The sequence below is a fragment of the Mustelus asterias genome, chromosome 6, assembly GCF_964213995.1.
Source record: "Mustelus asterias chromosome 6, sMusAst1.hap1.1, whole genome shotgun sequence".
NCBI lineage: Eukaryota > Metazoa > Chordata > Chondrichthyes > Carcharhiniformes > Triakidae > Mustelus > Mustelus asterias.
In genome coordinates this window covers 58,685,621-58,713,418 of record NC_135806.1, presented here as the reverse complement: position 1 = coordinate 58,713,418, position 27,798 = coordinate 58,685,621, and the positions used below count along the sequence as shown (strand labels likewise).

Genomic DNA, 27,798 nt, shown 5'->3' with positions numbered 1-27,798 from the left:
TGCCATTTTTTCCCACTCATTTTTCCTATATCCATTTGCAGGCTCCTTATGTCCACTTCACAAAATACTCTCCTACCTAGCTTTGTGTCATCGCCACATTTAACTTGTTTTGGGCTGTTGGGCTGCACCCATGGACCCAATGCTTCTTTGAACTGCCACATTGGTTATTAGAGGAAGAGGGGACAGTCATATTTCTACATGCTGGAAAAGGGTGGTGTTTTCTCATCTTGCATCTGGTCAAGATCCCTTCAGCAACGAGGTGATTGTCTTCTGCAAGTATCTGGCCTCTGCAAACCTACCACGTAGCAAATGTGTGAAATTCATGGCAGTTAAATCAAATTACAGAAACAGGTAATTTGGCCCAACAAAGGGTCATCTGGATTTGAAACGTCAGCTCTTTTCTCTCCTTACAGATGCTGCCAGACCTGCTGAGATTTTCCAGCATTTTCTCTTTTGGTTTCTGCTGGGGTTTATATTTCACACAAGTTTTCAACAGCTTTAATTATCTCATCCCACCCTTTCCCGATATTGCTTTTCCTTTGTGTATGCATCAAACCTTCTCTCAAATGTGTGAATGCTATCACTGCTTTGGGCTGCTGCATCCACTTCCCCTACATCCAGTTCTTGATCTGCCAGTGGCTATCTTATATTCGTATCACCTTCTTCTGGACTCAGCCACAAATGGAAACAGTTTCTGTATATCAAGCATGTTCATAAATTGAAATACCGTTATTAGGTTTTCTATTTAAAGTCTCCTATAAATGGAAAAGCTTTCCAGCCTGCTCAATCTTTCCTGAAAATTACATCTGCTCAATTCTGGTTGTAAGCTTTTATCAGCACGTTCTTCAGTATTTGATACAATCATAGAGTTATTATAAAGTGCAGAAGGAGGCCATTTGGCCCATCAAGTCTGCACCGACCACAATCCCACCCAGACCCTATTCCCATAACCCCTCATATTTACCCTGCTAATCCCCCTGACACTAGAGTCAATTTAGCATGGTCAATCAACCTAACCTGCACATCTTTGGACTGTGGGAGGAAACTGGAGCATGCAGAGGAAACCCACGCTGACATGGGGAGAATGTGCAAACTCCACACAGACAGTCACCCAAGGCTGGAATTGAACCCCAGGTCCCTGGCACTGTGAGGCAGCAGTGCTAACCACTGTGCCACCGTGCCACTCCTAACGATGCTTTCAATATCAATTTCAATATCCTTTATGAAATCTGGAGACCAGAACAGCATTAAAGTTTTATATTTTACTTTTGTTAAAGGGCAGGCCACTTGCCAACATGGCGATCAATATGTGCTGAGAAATGGATGCATCCTTGGAATTATTGGGGCGAGTCTCTCTGGGCATTAGTGCAACACATGCAAGTGAGAAAGCATTGCATAGAATCATAGAATCCCTGAAGTGCAGAAGGAGGTCATTTGGCCCATCGAGCCTGCATCGACAACAATCCCACCCAGGTCCTATCCCCGTCACCCCACATATTTACCTTGATAGTCTCCCTAACACTAAGTGGTGATTTACTGTGGCCAACCCACAAAACCCACACATTTTTGGACTGCGGGAGGAAACCGTAGCACCCAGAGGAAACCCATGCAGACATGGGGAGAACATGCAAACGGGATGGACCGAGAGCAGAAAGGTAGTGTATGTAATCTGTTGGAGGGGCATGGGAGGAGGAACTGTGACTGACCAATTTGCAGGAAGCAGATGAAACAGAACTCATGGCAAAACTTGGGAAGTAGTTATGCAGCATTTAAGGGGTTCAAGGGTGGGCCATAATCATTTTAGAAAGGTGGTAGTGGTTTACTGTTTGTAATATATATAAATGATTTGGAGGAAAATGTAACTGGTTTGATTAGTAAGTTTGTGGATGACACAAAGGTTCGTGGATTTGCGGATAGCGGTGAGGACCATCAGGGGATACAGCAGGATGTATATCGTTGGAGGCTTGGGCGGAGAGATGGCAGATGGAGTTTAATCCGGACAAATGTGAGGTAATGCATTTTGGAAGGTCTAATACAGATAGGAAATATGCAGTAAATAGCAGAACCCTTAAAAGGGATCTGGGTGTACAGGTACACAGGTCACTGAAAGTGGCAATGCAGGTGGAGAAGTTAGTCAAGAAGGCATACGGCATGCTTGCCTTTATTGGCCAGGGCACGGCAAGTCATGTTGCAGCTTTATAGAACCTTAGTTAGGCCACACTTGGAATATAATGTTCAATTCTGGTCGCCACACTACCAGAAGGATGTGGAGGCTTTGGAGAGGGTACAGAAAAGATTTACCAGAATGTTGCCTTGTATAGAGGGCATTAGCTATGAGGAGAGGTTGGAGAAATTTGGTTTGTTCTCACTGGAACGACGGAGGTTGAGGGGCGACCTGATAGAAGTCTACAAGATTATGAGAGGCATGGACAGAGTGGATAGTCAGAAGCTTTTTCCCAGAGTGGAAGAGTCAATTATTAGGGGTCACAAGTTTAAGGTGCGAGGGGCAAGGTTTAAAGGAGATGTACGAGGCAGATTTTTTACACAGAGAGTAATAGATGCCTGGAACTCATTGCCGGGGGAGGTAGTGGAAGCGGATACGGTAGTGACTTTTAAGGGGCGTTTTGACAAATACATGAATAGGATGGGAATAGAGGGATATGGTCTCCAGAAGGGTAGGGAGTTTTAGTTAAGTCGAGCAGCATGGTTGGTGCAGGCTTGGAAGGCTGAAGGGCCTGTTCCTGTGCTGTAATTTTCTTTGTTCTTTGTTCTTGGTTGAGTTTTTGACATACGGAAACATTTGGGGGGTAAATAACAATATTAAGGCCTGGAGCTTAGCAGCACTGGGGAATGGTGGGACCTGTCAGCATTCAAAGTCATGATGTGGAGATGCCGGCATTGGACTGGGGTAAGCACAGTAAGAAGTCTCACAACACAGGTTGTGTCTCTGTGCACTGTTGGAGAACAGATTTTCACTCCATCTGACGAAGGGGCAGCGCTCCGAAAGCTTATGGTATTTGCTACCAAATAAACCTGTTGGACTTTAACCTGGTGTTGTGAGACTTCTTACTGTGCATTCAAAGTGACAGCAATGGAGGGTATATGTGGTAGAAGGGTCTGGTACCATACAGGGTTAATGTGGAACTGAGTACAGTACTGTCCGCAGTGATTTAAGAAGGCACACAAGCTGACAATAGACCCAGTGGGGTGTTAAATGTGGACACATTAAGAACTAGACATGAAGTTAGCTCCTTGCTTGTACCCTTTTCTGCATGTTGTTGACATACAGAAAACTTAACAACATACACATCAAGTAACCAACACCATCCCTACAAAGAGGGCTGAGGTTTAGCATCACAATAGCAATTGGAATCTGCAGTGTCTTTTTTTAAAGAGGATCTCAGTCTTACAATGTGGGGGATTGGATCTGACAGCACTCACAAAAGACTTTAGAATTGGTAGGACTTGAATTATGCAGTCTGAGTACACTCAAGTCATGAATGTTTCATTAAAGTGGAGATTCAATTCCCATTTCAACTCCACTGCCTGTGGTGTGAAGCTGGCCAATCTGTGCAATGTTGCAACATTAGGTCAAGAAACTTGCAAGAAAACCGGCCTTCAGTTAAAGCATGTGACTATTTATTTCTACAAGTGGTTTGTGCGCTCAGCCAGATCATCAGTGCGCAGGCGCTGCTGCTTCCGGGCGGGTCTATTTGTATCAGCGGGAGTGTCGCTCCACCCCCAAACAAATACGCATGCGTAGGAGTCAGATTTCCGTGCCAGCTGTCCTAGCTATATTTGGACAGGCAGCCTGGGTAAGGCAAGGGGCAGGAGTTACTGAGTCAATAAGGTACAAGTCTGGCATACAATTTAAGCATGTGTCATTTTCAAATTTGATATCTTCAAGTGTGTTTTGTTTGATGTGAGAAGTACCTGCCAACACATTAAGGGCGTGCACTCAATGCAACACTTCACATCAAATTGATGTGTTCAGGGCAATTTTAACTATTGCCTCCCACCACCTCAGCACAACTCCACATTGACAATAAAATGTGGCCTTCTCAGAATCACCCAGAAACTGAAATTAAGTCCTCTTCACGACTGTTACAAAAATAGATTTATTTAATATTGTCACTCTTGCTTTGCACTAAGCAGTTAAAAGTTACATACTTAACAGAGAAAAAATAATTCGAAAAGATTCAATTCCCCTCAAGCGGAAACAACACTGCTTTAAACGTGTTACTTTGGGGGGGATTCTTTCCAGAAGGTTATGAGTATGATTTGTTAAAGTCAGTATGTTGGTGACAGAGATCTCGTGTATTAAACTAGTTGGATTATAACTACTATGCTAACATTTTTTGATAAACTACCCCCTTGGAGTAATTGTAAAGATTGTGAATTATTAACTGGAAGCATTTTCTGACAATATTTGCTTTTGTCAGTTGCTGACCTGTGAAAGTAGGAAATTTTCGGAATAAAGTGATTCGAGGAAGTAAGAATGGGGACTGGACTTTGATGGAAAGAGGAAGTAATTGCCCTTTTCTGCAGTTCACTCTCTCGACTAACATCGAGTATCCAAAACGGTTAAACACCCCTTAGGGATCAAAACAATAGTCTGCGCTATTTTTCTCTGACCCTTCTCTGCAATTAGGGTGGTTGAGTGTGTAGTGTCATATCCCAGCCCTGTTTATGTTGAGATTCGCATGGCCATTCTGTAATTTGTACTAATATAAATACAAGGATCTTTTTGTTAATTACTTTTTAATATGAGCGGATCGTCCAGCGAGAGTGGCAAATAGATTCAACCAGAAAAATTCGCACAGGTAAGCACGCTATTGAATAGATCATTGGAAATGGTGGATTTTAACACTTGTTCATTTTTAGTAATGTAGCTCTGAAAGCAAATTATCATTTAAAAATGAAAACGTGTTTCTCTGTTTATGTTCTCCTTTTCCTGGTTTCAAAATTGTGTTTCCCAAGGTATCCGCTTAGAATGGTGTCCGTTAAAGGTTTACGAACGTACCAATTTTAGACCCACGTTACTCCAGACATTTCTACAACGTTAGGAAAGGGGGAAGTTGCCTTGTCACAAGAGGCTTGTCCCGGATATTGTTTGCATGGCCTAGATGAACTTGTAGTTTTGTATTTGACTACGAATGAATTCTGAAGTTGTTTTGTGATAAAGGCAGTTTGGTTCACTAGCCGGAGGGAGGGCGGGTTAGATCCTGTTATCAGGAATGTTGACAATTCAGCCAGGACAAATTTCACCTCGCGTGCAAATGTTTAGACTGAAGGGAGTCAATACCATGGATGGACCATATAATTGACCCAATTAAATACTTGGAGTTTTAACTTATTTAGCATTTAAACGCCTTTATTTATCTTGTTGTTGCACTTTTGCAAAGTGCTGGAAATCTGAAATAAAATCAGAAAAAGGTCACCCTGTATCTCTGGAAAGGATACATTGATCTTTATGGCAACTGCGGATCCTTAGTCACCTGGAGGATCCATTACCCCCGGAGGTGTAGCCCTGTTGTGGGTGCCGCTTCCTCCGTGTCCATTCCTTTAAAAGAGTGCATTAAGCAACTGTTACTCTCATCCCATGACAGACTGTTTATTAAATAAATCTGCGGAAAACCAGGGCCAGAGGGTTCAATTTTAGGCGCCTCGGTATCACTGGCTCTCCTTCCAGTTGCTTCAGTGCTAATCGCATATAGTATTTGGGGGTGACATTCAGTACGTAGAAAAACATCCAAAACTCTAACACAACAAAATACTGATGATGCTGGAATCTGAAACCAAAACAGAAAATGCTGGAAAATCTCGGCAGGTCTGATAGCATCTGTGGAGAGGGAAATAGTCAATGTTTCAGGCCGGAGATCTTTCATCACAACATTTCATTTCAGATACAAAAACATAACTCGTTTAAACGGAACCAGTTTGAAAATTCTTTCAGTCTGCTAATATATTTGCACTTTATATTGCTTGTATGATATTTAAGCTCCCCGTGTACATTTGTAAAACTTGTTGAGTGTTGATTGACTTTATAATCATAAACGGCCCAATGTAGAAATCATAGGCTGTAGATAGGTTGTGAGGTGTGTATGTGATATGTATATATATATATACATATATATAAATACACACACACATATATACACATAGAGGGCGTTTAATTTTACTAACTTTGGATACAGAAGTAAACGGCACATGAAAGCATAACCCATAAAGTTTTAACACGATATACACATTTCTAGACTTCAACATAACTGTCACAGTTTGTGCAACTTGAATCAGCATCGCCGCCTTAACATTAAAGCAGTATATGACTTGTGCTTTCATATGACATCTGCGTGCTTCTATCGTGATTGAATACATCCAAAGTTTCTTAAAGTTGAGCAAGAATTTCATGACCGTCCTCTATAGATAGCACTTTTTAAACACGCGCTGATACCGCACGGGCCCCTTGAAGCAATATGTGGAGAAAATCCAGAGATGGGACAGAAAGGGAGCTTCACCATCCACTCACGCAAGCGCCAGTCTGAGAACAGGTAAAACACACACATCCATCACACTTACACAACCTGGAGAACTCTAAAGCTAATTTTCTCCAAATACTCTCTCCCTCCCTGACTTCATGAACTTTAGAGAAAATACAGCGTTTCTTACAAGAGTAGCATCTCTTAAAAACACAGCATTTCATTCGCTGCGAAGCGCTTTTGGACATCACAAGATTGCGAAAAATATAAAATGCAACTCTTTCTTTGGTCAATAAATCCCAATATATCTAGACACAGTCTACAATATCAAATGAGGTGGAGATGCCGACGTTGGACTGGGGTAAACACAGTAAGAAGTCTCACAACACCAGGTTAAAGTCCAATAGGTTTATTTGGTATCAGAAACTTTCGGAGCGCTACTCCTTCATCAGTGGGTGGAGGAGTAGCGCTCTGAAAGCTCCTGATTCCAAATAAACCTGTTGGACTTTAATCTGGTGTTGTGAGACTTCTTACTATAACATCAAAATGTAGTTTAATTCTACAACCATTCAATTTGACACCTGTATATAGTAACTAATACCTCTTTCGCAGTCCGATTTGGGTCACGAGCAGCTTTCTATTCTTAAACAAAAAACAATCAGTTAAAGCCCAACGACTTTATCTAAGCTGAAACCTTATTGTAGTGCTGAGAAAGAGTGCTGCACTGTGTTTGGGTGAGATGTTATATTGAAATGCTATCAGGTGGATTTGAAAGTCCCCATGGCATGCTGCAAAAATCATCTTTTGGCGTCTCCCATTTGACTTGGTGTCACCACAATACTGCTTGATCACCCTTCTCTGTCTCCAGTCAGTTACCCATCTCTCATCCAATCCCCCTGTGTGTAAGTCTCTCCTTATTGCATCTTTCCATCTGCTCTTAAGGCTTGCTCCTTCTTCCTGCGATCCCCTTTCCATCACTCATCTCACAATATTTCTTCCCTCTCTCTGCAACAGATGACCGGACCATTTCAATTTCTCCTCAGTTACATTACTGGATGCTCCCATAATCTTCACTGATCTGCTGTTTGCTTATTCTGACCATTCCTCAGTACGCCGCACATCCATCACAGCATTTGCATTTCATTAGTATCTACAAATTGTTCCTCTCCTTTTGATGTTGCCCATATCTTTGCACTATATAACAAGACTGGCCTCACAACTGTCCTGAAGATTCTTTCTTTCTGTTTTAACAATACTTTTCAATTATGTAACACTCCACTGCACTGCTTTCAATTACTCCGACCAGAGCTAATCCATTGCTAATTTTAATTTCCATATTTCCAAGTTTTGCCATTACTAACCCCAGATACTTGAACCTGTTCATTTTCTCCAAGTCTTTGCCAATAACCTTCACTCAGATCCTTTCCCTTAGCTGAAACTGCACAGTCCATAAATTGGGCTCTTGGTCTACTGATTTCCATAGCCCTGTCTTCCTGTGCTTTTGATTTGATTTGATTTATTGTTGTCACATGTATTGGGAGACAGTGAAAAGTATTGTTTCTTGCATACTATACATACAAAGCATACTGTTCATAGAGCACATAGGGGAGAAGGAAAGGAGAGGGTGCAGAATATAGTGTTACAGTCACAGCTAGGTTGTAGAGAAAGATCAGCTTCATATATGGTAGGTCCATTCAAAACTCCAATGGCAGCATGGAAGAAGCTGTTCTTGAGTCGGTTAGTACATGATCTCAGACTTTTGTGTCTTTTTCCCAATGGAAGAAGGTGGAAGAGAGTATGTCCAGGGTCATGGGGGTCCTTGATTATGCTGGCTGCTTTTCCAAGGCAGCAGGAAGTGCAGACAGAGTCAATGGATGGTTTGCATGATGGACGGACCTACATTCACAACCCTTTGTAGTTTCTGGTGGTCTTGGTCAGAGCAGGAGTCATACTAAGCTGTGATACACCCGGAAGGGAAGGTTTCTATGGTGCATCTGTAAAAATTGGTGAGAGCCATAGCGGACATGTCAAATTTCCTTAGTCTCCTGAGAAAGTAAAGGTGTCGTTGGGCTTTCTTAGCGTCAGGGTGGAGGGACCAGGACAGGTTGTTGGTGACCTGGACACTGAGAAACTTAAAGCTTTCGACCATTTCCACTTCATCACTATTGATGTGAACAGGGGCATGTCCTCAACGATGCTTCCTGAAGTCGGTGACTATTTCCTTTGTTTTACTGACGTTGAGGGAAAGATTATTGTCGTTGCACCAGTTCACCAGATTCTCTATCCCTTTTCTGTACTCCGTCTCATCATTATTTGAGGTCGACCCACTATGGTGGTGTCATCAGCAAACTTGAAAATAGAATTGGAGCAGAATTTGGCCACACAGTCATAAGTGTATAAGGAGTATATTAAGGGGTTAAGGACACAGCCTTGTGGGGCACTGTTGTTGAGGATGATCGTGGAGGAGGTGTTGTTGCCTATCCTTACTGATTGCAGTTTGTAGGTTAGGAAGTCTAGGAGCCAGTTGCAGAGGGAGGAGCTGAGCATTAGGCCACAGAGTTTGGAGATAGGTTTTGAAGGAATAATGGTGTTGAAGGCTGAGCTATAGCCAATAAATAGAAGTCTGACATAAGTGTCCTTGTTATCTAGGTGTTCCAGTGTTGAGTGTAGGGCCAGGGAGATGGTATCTGCGGTGGACTTGTTGCAGCAATTCAGATACTCAGTCATGTTCTCATCAACCAGACCACATAGCTCAATATCATCTGCAAGTAGCATTGACCATGGCACTTCCCTGGTTGTAGAGAAAGATCAGCTTCATATATGGTAGGTCCATTCAAAAGTCCAATGGCAGCAGGGAAGAAGCTGTTCTTGAGTCGGTTGGTCTCATTTGTTCAGTTAGAACATTCATGACAATCAGGAAAAGGAAGGGACACAGTGCTGATCTTTGGTGCAATCGAACTTTTGTTTTGAAACTTACTCCCCCTCCCCGCACATTTCTTCACCAAACCTGCACATCCTCTGACACAAAAGGACAATTTAGCATGGCCAATCCACCTAACCTGCATATCTTTGGACTGTGGGAGGAAACCCAAAGGAAACCCACTCAGATATGGGGGGAGCATGCAAACACTGCACAGTCACCCAAGGTCACAATTGAACTTGCTTCCCTGGTGCTGTGAGGCAGCTGTGCTAACCACTGTGCCACCGTGCCACTTTCATGTCAGACAATTGCTTTTAATTATTTCACAGAACATGAATGTCGCTGGCTAGGCCTGCAATTGTTGCCTATCCCTAATTGTCCTTGAGAAAGTATTGGTGACCATCTTTTTTAACCACTGCAATCCATCTCCTGCAGGTACACCTGTTAGGACGGTGAAGGAACAGCAATATAGTCCCAAAATTGTATTTAACAAGTGGGAACCTAGGTTGAATTCACAGTATCGGTTTAGTAGCACTGTAGAGTGATTTGGGTCTTTACCAATGCTACTCGAAGTGTAAATTTAGGTCCAGGCAGGATCCTGAATTTGGGAAAATGAAGTGAGACACTTTGAAGGGATTCATCACATACAGATACAAAACACAATGTGGCAGCTGCTGGAAAAATGGGTCATCTCCTTGAAATTTTAACTCTGTTTCACTCTATGGATATGTTACCCGACCTGCTCAGTGCTTCCCGCTTTTATATTTTATTTATTATTAATGGCGCAATACAATACGAAAATGCATATGATTTCAAACAAGGTGATCCGTTCAACCACCTGAGCACTTTGTAAGCACACCAAACCTTAATTTAAATGTTTAGAGCATGGGAATTACCTCCTTTGTACTTTCCAGATGTTTAAATTGATAATTGTTGGCAGGAAGCCTTTCACATGTCTCTTTTCAACAGGCACAGATTATCCCCTTAAGCAGGACTGCTAACAGCTTTGCCTGGTTGCAATCTAGGCTGCACCTACCAAATCTAAACGAGTAATGTGAAGCCAACTCCATGTCATTCCAAATTATTGATTTATTTTCTTAAAGATAGTTCATGAAAAAATGAAGTTATTAAATGTTAATTACTGCTGAGGTAAATTGACTGTCATAGTATTGTTGCAAGCCTTGCCTTCAGTCCGGGAGTGACACTACCCTGATCCCAAAATGCAAAAAGGTCTCCAGAAAATTTGCATAAATTAATTAACCTGGATCATAGAAGGTTCCAGATCATAGAATCCTGACTCTGTAGAGGGGGCTATTCAGCCCATCAAAACTGCACTGACAACAATCCCACCCTACCCCTGTAACTCCATGTATTTAGCCTGCTAATCTCCCTGACGCTAAGGGCAATTTAGCCTGGCCAATCTACCTAATCTGCACATTTTTGGACTTTGGGAGGAAACCAGAGCTCCCGGAGGTAACCGATGCAAACAAGGGGAGAACAGGCAAACTCCACACAGTCACCCAAGGCCGGAATTGAACCGAGGTCCCTGGCATTGTGAGACAGCAGTGCTAACCACTGTGCCACCGTACCACCAGCTATCCATTTTCTTGCTCCACCCAGAATGTTGATTCACTTCTGCAGATCCTCGTGGTTTCCTTGAGAAATATAAACTTTCACTGTCTATTCGAATGGACTGTGTTGATTATTTAGATTTCTCAAACACAGATTATTTCCTAAAATGAGTGCAAAATTCGAAAACGAGGACACAGGTTCAGTCCCAGCAACATTCTCTTTTGCATTTAATTAAATGTATTTTAAATGAAAACTATGTCCTGGAAAATGCTAAAATTCTTCAGCATAAAGGGCAATTGATTTTCAAGTACCCTCGCCCATTAAGGAAACAATTTGCTGTTTTGGTTACAGTTGAATGACAGCATTAAAATAGAAAATAAAATTTATTTATTAGTGTCACAAGTAGGCTTATATTAACACTGCAATAAAGTTACTGTTACACTCTGGCACCTGTTCGGGTACACTGAGGGAAAATTTATGATGGCCAATGCACGTAACCAGCACGTCTTTTGGACTGTGAGAGGAAACCGGATCAGCCACAGGAAACCCACACAGACACAGGGAGAATGTGCAAACTCTGCACAAAGAGCAACCCAGATTGGAATTGACTCTGGGTCCCTGGCGATGTGAGACAGCGGTGCTAACCATTATGCTACCGTGCCGCAAGTTCACACTGTTTGGTAACAAATTCAACTTCAAAATGAATATGTGCGGTATAAATATTCAAAGATTAGAAATTAGTATACAGAATAGTCCATGCAATATCCATGAAAGAACATACTTGCAAATACAAAATAAATTTTGGTGTAATTTTCTATTACTTTCTCCAGAATTTATTTAAATGGCTAGTAGGTTGATGAAGAATAACTAATATTTGCGTACTGAATATTGACTTTAAAAAATTGATTTGTCCCACTGTATCTATGAACTGAACTGCTGACTATTTCCTGCATTTTCTATTATTATTTATATTGGATAACAACTAGTTTGACGGATGTAAGCTGTGTTCTACAATTTGCATAGAAAATACATTTACGTGATAAAGTTGCAGGTGTTAAGAAACCATATGACCAAAATATGTTGGAATATCCAGAACTTGATGTACGTTATTCACGACCAGCAATTTCTAGTCAGCATTTCCTTCTTATTTTGATATATTATATTAGACAAAACCTCAGGGTGCTTTGTGTACATTCGAGAAATTTCATCCTGTGGTGTATCACATAACTGAGAATGGAAATTAGAATGTTAAGAAATGGTGTCTAAGCTATCCATATATAATAATTTTTGTAACTGGATTATGGAAAGATGCGTACAACTGAGCTTTTTATTGGTGAAGAAAATGTGATCAGTTTTTGATTTAGTTGTGTTTGCTGCTAGTGGAATGGGGTTTATTATTTGGATATGTTATATCAAATACATTACATCACAGAGGTTAAACAAGCATTTTTTGAAACAAAGCATCTGTTGAAACAGTCTCCGCCAGTTTCTACAATAGGGCTGTCTTAGAAATATTCCTTTTGTTTTCTTTGTTTAATTCTAAGACCAATTAATAATTAACATCACCAAATGATTAGTGCCACTATAGTTGGGAATTCCCAATTGAAAATAAAAATGCAGATGAACATTATGGTTAGTAATATTACACAATGTATTAATATTCAATTATAATTATTTGTATTTGATTTTCTGGCTATGAAACAAAATTCATTAATTTAATTTTACAATTCTAATAAGCAATGTCTAAGGACATGGTGAGTCAAAATAGAAAGCTTGAACTACCTCAGTAAAAGGAGTATAACTCACCTCATGATAGCAGCTTAGAAATTGGGACAACTGTACATAGTGACACAATGGTTAGCACTGCTGCCTCACAGTGCCAGGGACTTGGGTTCAATTCTGGCCTCTGGTGACTATCCGTGTGGAATTTACACGTTCTCCCCGTGCCTTTGTGGGTTTCCTCCGGGTGCTCCAGTTTCCTCTCACAGTCCAAAGATGTGCAGGTTAGGTTGATTGGCCATGCTAAATTGCCCCGAGTGTCAGGGGGATTAGCAGGATAAATAGGTGGGGATAAGGGGATGGGGCCTGGGTGGGATTATGGCTGGTGCAGACTTGATTGGCCGAATGGCCTCCTTCTGCACTGTAGGGATTCTATGATTTTAGTACCAGCAAAATCAGAATTTCAATACCAATTCATAATGGATCATTAACAATCATACCGTATACATTTATACTTGCATTAATAATTATGTTCAGAAAGTAGATTTTGTTATAAAAATGATATTTTACTGTGACCATTCACAATTAGGACCTTTCGCACAACATAGCATGCTTTTGCAACAACAGAAAAAGACTTTTAAGAAAATAATAATAAGCACAAACAAACTCTCAGGCATTTTGTTGAAATATAAATAGAGTTGGATTTCCATCCATGTTGGATACAGGGTTGGTGAATTGTTCTGGGAAATTCAGCTTTTTGCTTATATTTTATTTTCCGTCTCATTGCATGATGAATGTGTGTGTTATTGAATATGTGTGTTAAATGTCCTAAAAAGTTAAAATTATTTTTAATTAAAAGCAATTCTGTAATCAAATAATTACATTATTTAAAAATCTAAAAATGCTAATAACAGATAAAGTTATATTTTTGATATGGTAGAATGAGTGTTTTAAAACTAGTATGTCATTAAGTGTATCCTATAATCTTAATAAAGCTTAATTAGTATTTTTGTTGAATGTACACATGGTTCTTGCATAAAGCCCTTCCTGCATATGGTACACATCTGCTAATGGTAATGGACTGTGTACATAAATAACAATATGAGCTGTAGCAGATAGTGCCCAAAATTCAATTTCTTGGGGAAAATGTGGAGCAAGACATACATATGGCTTTTTGGTTATGCACTTGGATTTTTCTTTCTTTGTTAATGAACAAGTTAAATTCATTGTGATCCAAATGGTTTAAAACAAAAAAAGGGACACTAGTTTAGTGTTGGGCCTTATGATTAGCGTCTAGTTTGTCTTTCTGCAAAAGTACAAAGGAAGTTGTTAAAGTTTGAAAATACCTCTCCGTGGCTGCTAGTCCCGGCTGGACATGTAGGAGATTTGATTGATACCGGTGATAAGGAAGTGTGTGCATAAAGATAGTAAGAAGTCTCACAATACCAGGTTAAAGTCCAACAGGTTTATTTGGTAGCACAAGCCACTAGATTTCGGAGGGCTGCTCCTTCATCAGGTGAGTGGGATTTCAGTTCACAAACAGGGCATATAAAGACACAAACTCAATTTACAAGATAATGGTTGGAATGCGAGTCTTTACAGGTAATCAAGTCTTAAAGGTACAGACAATGTGAGTGGCGAGAGGGTTAAGCACAGGAGATGTGTATTGTCTCCAGCCAGGACAGTTAGTGAGATTTTGCAAGCCCAGGCAAATGGTGGGGGTTACAGATAGTGTGACATGAACCCAAGATCCCAGTTGAGGCCATCCTCATGTGTGCAGAACTTGGCTATCAGTTTTTGCTCAGCGATTCTGCATTGTTGTGTGTCATGAAGGCCGCCTTGGAGTACGCTTACCCAAAGATCAGAGGCCGAATGCCTGTGACTGCTGAAGTGTTCCCCAACAGGAAGACAACACTCCTGCCTGGTGATTGTTGAGCGGTGTTCATTCATCCGTTGTCGTAGCGTCTGCATGTTCTTCCCAATGTACCATGCCTCGGGACATCCTTTCCTGCAGCATATCAGGTACCATGTGCACAAAGAGCCATGGAGCTGAGATGAGTGAAACATATTGGCTTTGGTGATGCTTAAGAGTAGATTTCTGAATGCTAATTGTCTTATAACCATTTGATGACTGCATTTGAATGACCATTAAAAACGAAGGGCCATAATTGTTGTGGCAAGACATCTTAAGCTGTCTGCTCTTAGTTAGATTTGTCCTTGTACATTTTGGATTTTTAAATTGTTTGCATGATTAGATGATGACAGGGTAACAAGGGAAAGCTGAAGCATGAGTAAATAGGGCAAACATTGGGCCCGATTTTACCATGGACGCGAAAACATGGTCAAGTGGGTGTGAGGCCATTAACGCGATCTGCACCTGCGTCCGCGCAGATGGCCACTTTACCGAGGTGCAGGAATGGCCGCGATCCGATTCACACCCGAAATGGGCGTAACGGCAATTTAAATGCATTTGCATGCATTTAAGTTGAATTAGTGAACTGCTCGCCCAACTTTATCAGCACTTCCCCCTTTACCACTGCATTTGCCAATTCGGAATCGTGCCAAAATGGACATGCTAAATAAAAGTCTGTTTCGGCTGCTCCAGCTGCTGAAGAGGTGAGTTCAGCACTTCCAACGGCTCTCTGACTCAGATCAGTGGTGGGGGGGAGGGGGGAGGTGGGTCAGATGTGCCTTGGGGGGTGGGGTGGGGGGAGGGGTGGGGGGGAGGCTAGATCGTTCTCTGGTTTTGGGGGGGAGGAGAGAGGCGGGTAAGATGTATCTCTGGTGGGCAGGGAGGGAGGCCCGATCGCTCACTGGTGGGGGGATGGGGGGGGGTGCAGGCTCTGCGGGCGATCAGTGAGGAGACAGGGGGTTGCGATCAGTCTGGGGGGGCGGTGTGGGTGGATAAGGGGGACAATGATGTCTGTGGGGGCCATCGCTCCTGCTTTTCACTCCCAGGCCGCTTTCTCCGCTTTTTGCCTGGGAGCGATCTGACACGGGCGCACTTTTTCAAATTTTTTTCTAACTGCGCATGCGCAGTTCAGAGCTCCGATTGTTTTGGGCGCAATAAGCCCCGCCCACAGCGCAATTCAGACTCGCAATCTTTTTTTCAAGCTAGGTGCTAATGGGGGCACTTCAAAGCAGATTTCCAAGTTGGATCTGAATTGCGCCCAGATTCAGCATTTAGAATGAAAATGGTAAAATCAAGACCATTGTGAACAAAAGCAAAATATTGTAGATGTTGGAAATGTATAAATGAGACAGAAAATGCTGGAAGTACTCAGCATGTCAGGGTTATGTTTTAAGCCAGTGAGTTCTCATCAGAAATATATAAGCAGTTGTGTTATACCCTTAACCAATTAGATGAAAGGATTGTGAAATTAACAACATAAAGACCCAGAAGGAAGTGCAAATGAGAGCAGATTCAATGTAAAATCTGGCACAAAAAGAGAAATAAAGAAACAAAAAGAAAGACTTGTATTTATGTAGCACCTTTCATGGCCATTGGAAGTCCCAAAGCACCTTACAACCAATGTAGTACTTTTGATACATAGTCACTCTTGCAATATAGGAAATGTGGCAGCCAGTTTGTGCACAGCAAACCTCCACAAGCAACACTCTGTTAATGATCGAATAATCTGTTTTTATGATGTTGATTGAGGGATAAATATTATATAGGGGTAACTCCCTGCTGTTCTTCAAAATAGTAAGATTTATTTGGTAGCAAATGCCATTAGCTTTCGGCAACGCTCCGAAAGCTAATGGCATTTGCTACCAAATAAACCTGTTGGACTTTAACCTGGTGTTGTTAAAACTCTTACTGTGTTTACCCCAGTCCAACGCCGGCATCTCCACATCATGACTTCAAAATAGTGTCATGAGACCTTAACATCCAACTGAGCAGGCAGATGGGGCTGGATTTAGCATCTCATCCAAAAGACAGCACCTCCGACATTGCAGCACTCCCTCTACTACACAGCATTGTCTTGATTTTTTGTGTTTGAACCTTGAAGTGGGCCTCAATCACAGAATCTTGAGACTCAAGAGGCGAGAATGTTGTCAATGGAGCCGCAGCTGACATTCAAAATAAAGAGAAGGGATAAAGCTTGATTTAAAGAGCGAAAAGAAAATTAAAATACATTTGATGTTGTAACTATCTCCAGAAAGTAAAACCTGAAGGAATAAAGTTTTCATTGTTAATTATCAGTGTCAGAGTTTTTGTCAGTAATTAACTGTTATCACTTTTTAAAAATGGTACTTCCACTGAAGTGGACAGGATATCACTTCTTGTAGCGCGAATAGTTCATATCTATCACACAAATAAAGCAACTTCAAGGAATTTATGTCAAAACCAGATAGTGATGTGCCATTTTATCAGAACTAATAACAGAGTGCTGCAACTTGGACAGGGATAGATCTCTGTGTTTAACTGCCTTGCTTGAAAGTTCCAGTAACATTTGTGCAGAAAGAACAGCAATAGTTGTCATAGCTTTGCTGTAATTTTAACAGCACATTACTGACCAAAATATTTCAAAGGTGGCAATTACTCAGTCATTATGGCTCACTGATGAACAAACTTTGATATCAAAGTGTAGGCAGTAAATAATGAATCTTATACGCTTCTTCCAATTGCCATCCCAATCTTCTCAGATGCAATCCATATTATTACAATTGTACAGGGCGTTGGTGAGGCCAAATCTGGAGTATTGTGTGCAGTTTTGGTGTCCTTATCTGAGGAAGGATGTCCTTACTATGGAGGGAGTGCAGCAAAGGTTTACCAGGCTGATCCCTGGGATGGCACGTTTGTCACATGAGGAGAGACTAAGTCAGTTACGATTATATTCATTGGAGTTTAGAAGAGTGAGAGGGGATCTCATAGAAACTTATAACATTCTAACAGGATTAGACAGGGTAGATTCAGAAAGAATGTTCATAATGGTGGGGGAATCCAGAACTAGGGGTCATACTTTTAGGATAAGAAATCATAGAAACCCTACAGTACAGAAAGAGGCCATTCGGCCCATCGAGTCTGCACCGACCACAATCCCACCCAGGCCCTACCCCATATCCCTTCATATTTTACCCGCTAATCCCTCTAATCTACGCATCCCAGGACGCTAAGGGGCAATTTCAGCATAGCCAATCAACCTAACCCGCACATCTTTGGACTGTGGGAGGAAACCGGAGCACCCGGAGGAAACCCACGCAGACACGAGGAGAATGTGCAAACTCCACACAGACAGTGACCCAAGCCGGAATCGAACCCGGGACCCTGGAGCTGTGAAGCAGCAGTGCTAACCACTGTGCTACCGTGCCGCCCTAAGGGGGAAATCTTTTAGGACTGAGGTGAGGAGAAAGTTCTTCACCCAGAGTGGTGAATATGCTGAATTCACTTCCATCAAAAGTAGTTGACGCCAAAACGTTGTGTGATTTCAGGAAGAAATTAGATATAGCTCTTGGGGCTAAAGGGATCTAGTGATATGGGCGAAGGCGGAATCAGGGTATTGAATTTGATGATCAGCCATGATCAAAATGAATGGTGCAACAGACTTGAAAGGCCAAATGGCCGACTCCTGCTTCTATTTTCTATGTATGTTTCTATGTATATGCATTTTCAGGGAGTCTGGTACTTAGGTGTCCTCAATTTTGAATTTGCATTCTGGTTAAATTTCTATTTTCTATTTTCTAAAATCTGAAAGTATGCCTTCTCCTCCGTGCCCTATTTTTAGAGACACAGGCTGAATTTTCACTTTGGGGGCAGGAAACAAGAGCCAGGACTGTTTCTGGGTCCCATATTCATAGTAAGAAATCTCACAACACCAGGTTAAAGTCCAACAGGATTATTTGGTAGCACAAGCCACAAGCTTTCGGAGCACTGCCTCTTCATCAGGTGATGTCTTTCCTGACTCACCTGATGAAGGGGCAGCGCTCTGAAAGCTTGTGGCTTGTGCACCATTATCAAGATCTGGGATGGGGGCACTCAACCAGATAGCTGTGCTTGTGAGGAACACAAGTCTGCGGCTCCTCTTCCCTCGGCACAATGTGTATCCCTGCAAATTTATTGTAAGGTTCTCAAGGATAGTAATTCACAAGCTTGTTGTAAAACTCACAAGGTGGATATTAGTGAAATAATTATCCCTGACGATCAACACTTGTCTAATCCATTGCAAAGCAGAATGTAATAAAAATGAAAACCAAGCTTTGGATAGTGAGGAATTTATTGTTTGTGTTGAAATCATGCTTTTTAAATTTTAAACATCCTTTCAAGCAGAAAATTATTTTTTACTCCAGTGAACTGCTAGAAATCTAAATGAGCAAATGTGCAAATTTAAATGTATGTGTGAAACATGACTTTGTTGTGCAATTTGTGATGGTTTTACAGTGATTTTAATAGCACATTTAGGATTGTGGATACAACATGTTCAATGCTACTTTATTTCTTCGGGGTAACCTTTTCCTGCAAAAACTATACAGTGTGTTAATCATGCTGCTGCTGACACATTTTACCGCTCAGTGCAGATGCACGTACATACAATGGCATTTTGTTCTGTTTTCAGGAACTTCGAAACTCAAGCATGTTTGACAGCATTTAATTTTTCACAAAAAATAATGGATTGAATTGTGGAATGTGATGCAAAGGCATTAATTAAAAACCAAAATTCAAAGTAATTAAAAGGAGCTTTGTCACCTCTACCTCAAAACAATTAGTGGACTTGGCTAGAGGCCTTTAATCCTAGCTGTTTTTCAGTTGCATTCTCTTCTTCGAGTTGTTCTAATTACTTGATCACTTTTTACTGAGTTCTGTGGTTTAGGATTCATGCAATCAGATTGGATCTGCAGATCATTTGCTTTTAGATTGTGAATAATGCCACTGAGTTCATGTATTCTTCTCCAGGTACCCTACCCCTATTTGAAGATTACGGAGCCATGGCTTACTTTGTGATTTTTGCTACGGGGCAGGGCAGGGAGGCAGGCCCCAAATCTACCTCAGCCAGAATGAGAATTTAACTCATGCTATTGACACTATTCTGAACCAGCCTATATCCAGCCAGCTGGGCTGATTGCCCCTAGCCTGAGTTAATGAATTAAATATTAATAAAATGGGGACACAGGTATTAAATATACAGTATTTTTGGATTAAAGGACGCTAGGTGCATAGGTTAATTGCATCAGGATTACTTTCATAGCATTTAAGCCTGGGAACTGTCAAACAATTCTTCAACTTTTAGTTGTTTTATTCAAAGACGCTAACATCTAAATAGTCATGATTCCTATTCCACAATTTAACGCCCTTGTATAACATTTTCTTCAATTTGAATATCTTACTTGAGTACAGCAAAAACACAGTTGTATTTTATTTTGAATTCAAAATGTTACACTCTTCCCATCTGAAATCCATTAAACTGAATCTGGATTAAGGAGGGCCACAGCATTTGTCTAACATGGGTATTTAATCCAACATAAATTGTAATTTAGAGAACTTCACTTTACTATACAAGAAATTTTGAGGTTGATTTAATTTAGACAAATCGTCCTTTAACGATTAACTTAATTGGCATTTTAATCAGTGTGGCAATCCATTAGTATTCTGATAAACTCAAAGTTTTCACAGTTAATTTATCGTAATGGTCTTTCTTCTATCAGAGCTAAATGTGTAGTTATTTGATTGCATAGGATGGTAGCAGCCCAGCAGTTTTTTTCATTCCCTTGGAAGATAATCTGGGACCCATGTGCAAAAGCAAGTTTCATCAACAGTGCTGGCACTTATAATTTAAAAACATTTGTTACAAGGTTTGAGTACCTTTGAGTGATGTTCATTACCTTCTCCCATAGATTCTTTCAGTTGCTATTCCAGCTAATTCTTTGAAGCTAAATATCATTCTGTCTCCTCGCACAGAAGATCCCAGGACAAAAGATAACAGCACATTGAAGTCTTTTTCCTTGTATCAGTCAATGAATTTTGGACCATAATGTTTGTTTGCCAGCAAAATGCTCTTCTCAGCTCAGTTTAAGATTAATTAACTTATTCCTCACAGACTTCTGACTTATCCATGTCTGAATTGATGATTTTACCAGTTTCAAATAATTTTCTCCTACTCTTGCAGCTGTTTAGTGAAAGAGCAGTTACACAATGTTCCCAAGTACAGACAGCTCAATGAGCTGATTACGCTGCTGAGATTTTGAAACAGTGAATAGAATGCAGATGACCCTATCAAGTTTTCGTACATTTGAAAACTACCCATGAATCATGGAGTTCAGGGGAGAGGTTGCCTGGGAAATGTGGTGGGTGGATGTGGGGATCACAAAGCCAGGAGCAACAACTGCAAGGTCTGGATTGTTGGTAACACTGAAAGGAGCAGTCATTGAAAGGATAAGTAAAACTTGGGAACCTTACCATGGTGAACGAATGACGAAGCAGGGGACAGAGACCAAGGGTTTTTCCTTAAAGGAACGAGATGGAAGAGAGGTAGAATATTCTTAGATTGAGGTATAATGGATGGTTATACCTCAATAGCCACAGGTGGCTATTGAGGTATAGACTAAAATTAGTACAGCCATTGGCATCGCCATACCTACAGTGGGATTTGTCTGTGGATTTGCTCATAACATGTGCTTGTAACATAGAGTATTTTTTTCTTTGGGCTATTGGCATCACTGTCAATGCCAACATTTATTGCCCATGTAAATTTCAGTTGAACTGCGTGGCTTACTAAGCCATTTCAGAGGGCAATTCAGAGTCAACCACATTGCTGATGTTTTGGAGTCATATGTAGGCCAGGCCAGGTAAGGATGACAGATTTCCATCCTTAAAGGACACTAATGAGCCAGATGGGTTTTTACAACAATCAATGATAGTTGTCATGGCTACCATCATTGAGACTAGTTTTATAATTCCAGATGTATTAGTCAAATTCAAATTCCACCAGCTGCCATGGTGGGATTTGACCCCTGTCCCCAAAGCATTACCATGGGTCTCTGGATTATGAGCACTGTGACATTACCACTACATCACCATCTCCCCCAGTATTGAATCATGTTCCTTTTGTCTTCCTCAGTTTTTATCATTGTGGTATATTCCCCCTTTGCACTGAAATCAGCACTAAAGAACCCCTTTACGATGGGGGTTAAGTGGTAGGGCACATAATGCACTCCACCGGATATCAATTCAGCATTCCAATATTACAGGAATTATTACAGTTTTAAAAGTACTTATTACTTGGGAGTCAGGGTGTCCTGAGGTCACGTATGCACTGTACAAATATTATCCATTTCTTTTCAATGACAAGAAAAGGAAAAACGACTGGGGCACTGCACACATAGAATAGTGTTAAATGAATGTTTGTCAAATGTTGAGGAATGATTCAGAGATGAATGAACTACTTTGCCTTTCTATCTGTGAACGTGATTTGGGAATCAATACAAATACATGATATTGACATTTGCTGATGGCCCCAAGTTAAGTGATGTGACAAGTCATGAGGAAAAATGAAGACAGTTGGACATAGTCAGGTTAGTACAGTACAATAGCAGATGCAACTCAGTGCAGGAAAATAGTAAGTTTGGAGAAAATCAATGAAAGGAAATATATCCTAACTGTACCGTTAATAACATAGTGAAGAAAGAGAGAGCCAGGGTACACATCATGGATCTTTATGGGTGAGAGTGCAGAGTGAAAAGGTCCTTGAAAAGATACAAACGGTATCTTGGTTTTATGTACGGTGGCATTGAAAGAAAGAACTTATATTGATTTTTTCCAGGGCAATGGTTAGGTCACAGTAGGAATACGATGTAGAGTTCTAGATGTTCATTCTAGCATAAAGATTAAACCAGACAAACTGTAGCAAAGATTCAACAGAATGATAGAAGTTATTAAAAGTTGTAGTTATGGAAAAAAAGCTTGAAATGTTTGATCTTTTCCTCTCAAAGCTGGCTGATCTGTGATCTAACACTGTCTCATATCCTTTGATACATTTTAGTTAACAAAAATCTTAGTTTTAAATTAAACGAGTTGTCAAGCTTAAATTACCATTTTGCAAAAGATAGTTCCAAACTTCTCCCACTATTTGCATGTCGAGGTATTATCTAATTTCACTCCTGAAAGATCTGCGGAGTAGAGTGGCGCTTTTCAGGGGGCGTATCCCGAGGGCCCTGCGATCGGCAAGGACCCTATGGATTGTCATGGCGGGAAGCTAAACCAATCAGCCGGAGGGTGCGTACCGTGGGTTGAGGAGGGACTCACAGTTGGAGCCAGGGAGTCGAGTAGAGCAGTTGCATTGTAATATAGTCTGACCTTGTTGCACATATATTATTTTTATTTGACAAAGTCTATTGTGGATTTAAGCCACTTTGCATCTCCCTCGATCAATTACAGTCCGGCTCTAATTTTTAGACTGTGGCCCCGAGTCTTAAACTCCCCTACCAGAGGAAATGATTTCAATCTACGCACCATCTGTTCCCTTTAATGAAAACATCAATCAAATCACCCCTTAACCTTCTAAATACTCGGGAATACATTCATTGTTTGTATAATCTCCTGGTAATTTAACCCTAGTACTCCAATTATCATTTTGGTAAATCTACACTGCGCCCCTTCCAAGACCTAAGGTACGGTTCCCCCTGAACAGCTCACAGTAATCCAGCTGTCTGACAAGGGCTTTGTAAAGCTGAAGGATTACTTCTACTCCCCTGCATTCTATTCCTCGAGATGTAAAGGCCAGCATTCAATTAGCTCTTTTGAATATTTTCTATACTTGGTCTTGAAATTTTACTGATCTGTGTACCTGGAATCCCATATCTCTGTCGCTCTCCACTGTTTCCAGCTTTTCACAACCTGGCACCTCTTCATCATTTTTAGGCACAACGTGGATAACTTCAAATATACCCTTTGCCACAGTTTTACCATTCACTTAATTTATCAATTTCACTTTGTAATTTTATACTCTTTGAAATGCCACCTATCCTTATGTCATCGGCAAATTTGGATGTGTGGCTTTCTAGCCCATCATCTAAATTGATAACAAATAAAATGAATAGGTGAGGCCCAAACCCAGATCCTTGCAGGACACCACTAGGTAAATTCTATCAACTGGAGTACCTGCCCAGTATCCCAGCTTTGTCTCCTGCCAGTCAAGCCAATTTCCTAACGAGGTCAATAATTTCCCTTAAATTCCATGAACCTCTAAATGTCTCTTATGAGAGACTTTTATCAAATGTTTTCTGGAAATCCATATAAATTACATTCATAGACATTCCTCTGTCCCCCTACTTTAGCCACCTCTGCTAAAGCATCCATTAGGATCTTCAGACATGATCTACCCTTCTTCAAATCCATGCTGACTCTCAGATCACTGAAAATTTTCAAGCCTTAACTGTCGACTCTGATAATTTGATGACAGGAGATGTTAGGATAACTGGTCCATAATTCTTTGGTTTCATTCTGTCACCTTTAGTGCAGAGTGACATGAGCAGTTGTATAATCTAAATCAATGATTTCTGAATTGCGAGAAGTTTGAAAGTTTGTAATTAGGGCATCTGCAGTTTTCTTGTCTATCCTTTGAAATCCTATGACTGTAAGAGGTGCACACCCCCATTTACTTTTAGGCTGGAATTTTATCGTCCTGCCCGTCATGGGAATTGGAGCGGGCAAGGGGCAGACCATGGAAAAGTCTGGCGGGATATTATGGTCCCACCCTTACCGTCAGTTCTTGACTTTAGGAATTTGTTAAGGACAAACTTACATAGAAACAGGCTTTTAGGCTCAACCGCAAACATTTTTATTAACAAACAAAACACTCCTAATTCCTAATATAAGAGCTTTATACTAGTGTAATGATACCACACAACACTTGAAACGATGACTTATTAATAAAAGTGTCCACGGAAAGCCACAGGCAAAACCCCATGTTTCTGCATAAACCTCATTTCAAACCACCTCAGGATTTAGTTGCTACCCTTAAACTGGTCGTGATTCTCCCATCCCGCTGCATTTTTCCAGTGCAGCAGGCCAGGAGATTCTCATGTCAGCCGATTCGTGGGGTTCGTGCGTTTTCACGCCCTGATAGAATCACCAAGAATTAGATTTCCGGCGGCATCAGATCCGCGCCAGAAATCGGCGGGGAGGCACAAAGACCATTTCAATGATCATTTGTATATGATTTAAATGTAATTAGCGGGCCCAGGGCTGAAGTCTCTGGACCCACTAGTATCTCCTCCCTTCCCCCACCCCTTTCCTGCCGGAGTGGTTCATTCCAGCGGGGTTTAGAATAGCTCTCCACTAACGGGGAACTAGCAGCCCGATACTGCTGGAGTGAAGGGCGGGCAATCAGGGCCACCCAGAGGATTGAGCGATGGGGGGGGGGGACCTTTGGCACTGACACCCTGGCAGTGCCAGCCTGTGCCCCCTGGCATTACTCAAGGAGCAATGTGAAAATGTCCAGTGACACCTGGACACTGCCCATCTGGCATGGCACAGTGCCAAGGGGCCAGGGCAGATGGGGGATAGGGTCTAGGGGCTGAGCCTGATGGGGCGGGGCCGAGGGGTGATGTGGAGATGGGGAGGGTCCCGCTGCCACTCTGCATAGGGATCGTTGGGGGAAGGAGGGTAGACAGCGATTGGGGTGGACTGGAGGGGGGATGGGTCAGCCGGGGGGGGGTGTGTGGTTAGCCTGCTGGAGGGTCAGCACAGTGGCGGGGGGGGGAGGGGGGGCGTCAGGAGTGCGGGAGGGTGGTCAGGACTGTGGGGGTGGGGGGGGGGATGGAGATCGGGGTGGGCTGGGAGGGGGGATTCGGGGCTGGCCCGGGAATAGTCGGGGGGGCCAGCGATTGGGCCATGGAGAGGCAGAGAGCTGGCGTTGTGGGAGCCACAGGTCTAGCCAGCAATCAAGCTGGCCAGCAATTTGGAGGCCACTGCGCATTGGCACTGACAGATGGGGGAATGGGCAGTGGCCTGCTCAGTGCGCTGATTTCAACCTCTTCAGTGGGAATAGCACCCCCCCCCCCCCCCCCCCCCCCCCCGCAGTTCTTAATGATATTCACACCGGTGGCCTCTGCAGTGCGCAGAGTGTGGGAAATTCTTCTCTGAACTCCCACTAACAAAACAGCGTGAATTACTCCAATCTTCATGCAAATTCGACACTTCAAAATTTTTTGGGAGAATTCCACCCAAGGTCTCCATTTAATAGTTTTTATGAAATTTTCCCCTTTACCATTTCCATTTTTTTGTGTCATTTTTAAAAATACTTATTTTTAGATTTTATTTTTAAACTGTCAGCTTGGATCTTTTAATAGTACTTTTGCCTCTCTGTTAGATTGTGGTTTCAAGCCCTGCGATGAATTTGAGCACATAATCTACATCTGGTCTGTAAAACATTTGGAGAGGTCTGGAGGATGGGCAAGGTGCTACACCTCTATTGAAGATATTTTTATTTATGGGACTCGAGAGAACTGGGCTGGAATAAATACCCTGACTTGTTTTCTTCCTTTTTATCTAACCAATGGCGCTGAGATCAGTTGTATCAATCCAGCAGTTTCCTCAGATGTGATTAGCTAACTCATTGCAGAGTATCAGTGACTTCCTGGTCACAATTTTAACCACTTGCAGCTTTTCACTATCACCAAGGCATGTGTCCATCAAATTCCTACCTCCCCTTGGATCTGATCGCAAACTTATTTAATGGGAAGAAATTGTTCAAATACATGTTTCTATACTTCTAAGCTTCAGCTTTCCTTCTCAAAGGTTTAATAGTTTGCACTTCCTTTATTTGACTTCAGTTAGTTTGGTTTCCTAATAGCCATTTCCTTCCGCATATTCGTTGCGTATTTTTATCAAGCAGTAGACAATAATTACAATGGTAAGTTCATTGCAGCAATCCCCTGTCACAAATGTTTAGGAGACCCTACTTAAAGATCAGTTGCACCCAAATTATTACCAATTTGCAGACCCCTGTCTTTAGAACCTCGATTTGTTCTTCATGCTATGACACTTCCAGCAATTAATTTTAATAATTTTCTTTTATTAATCTTTATTGATTATATCTAAACATTTATTATGGTAGAAAGTTCTGCCTCTTGTAAATTTGTGTTGAATTTTTATTTTTTGGTTAATAAATGCACAACTTTCTGCCATCCAGAATTCCATTTGTCTACTGTTAAATATAATGTAATTTTGTTGAAAGAATCCAGGAGACGTTCCATTTCCAGATAGAAAATTGAACCGTAGAAAAGTTATGGTGCAGCAAGAGGTTATTCAGCCCATCATGTCTGAGCCGGCCAAAACAAGGGAAAAAGGAGAACTAGCCACTCATTTTCACCCCATTTCCCAGCACTTGGTCCATAGCCTTACAGGTTGCAGCACTTTAGATACAGACCAGATACCTTTTAAATGAGTTGAGTGTTTCAGCCTCAACCACCAATTAGGCAGTGAATTCCAGATGCCCGCCATCCTCCGGGTGAAAAGGCTTTCCCTCATGCCCCTCTAATCCTTCTAGCAATCACCTAAAATCCATGTCCCTGGTAATTGACCTCTTAGCCAGTGGAAACAAGTCTTTCCTGTTTATCCTATCAATGTCCCTCATAATTTTGTACACCCTTAACTTCCCCTGTTCTACAGAAAATAACTCTGGTCTATCCAATCTCTCCTCATAGCTGCAATTTTTAAGCACTGGCAATATTCTTGTACATCTCCTCTGCACTCTCTCCAGAGCAGTTGTCTCTCCAGAGTCTTGCTTGTAATGCGGTGACCAGAACTGTACACAAAACTCCAGCTGTGGTCTAACCAGCCTTTTATACAGTTCCATTATTACATCCTTGCTTTTGTATTAAATATGTCACCCAAGAAACAAAGGCAGTCCATTTGCTTTTTTGTACATCTGTCCTGTCACCTTCAAGAACCTGTGGACATGTACTTCCTCAACCCCTCTCAATATCATCCTGTTTATTGAGTATTCCCTTGCTTTGTTCGCCCTTCTCAAATACATTACCTCACATTTTTTAGATTGAACTCCATTTGCTCCTTCTCTGCCCACTTGATCAAACCATTGATATCATTCTGGAGTCGACAGCTATCCTCTTCACTATCAACTACAGGACCAATTTTTGTGTCTTCTGTAA

The 27,798-nt window shown here is 41.5% G+C and overlaps 1 protein-coding gene across 2 annotated transcripts in view; it reads left to right on the top strand.

Moving 5' to 3' along the window:
• Positions 1-4,538: 4,538 nt before the first annotated feature.
• The window catches only part of syk (spleen tyrosine kinase), a 138,755-nt gene continuing 115,495 nt past the window's right edge, over positions 4,539-27,798 (top strand). For both annotated transcript variants that reach the window (XM_078214362.1, XM_078214361.1), the window contains exon 1: positions 4,539-4,823. The gene's annotated coding sequence lies outside the window, so the exon portion shown is untranslated. The remainder of the gene's footprint in view (positions 4,824-27,798) is intronic.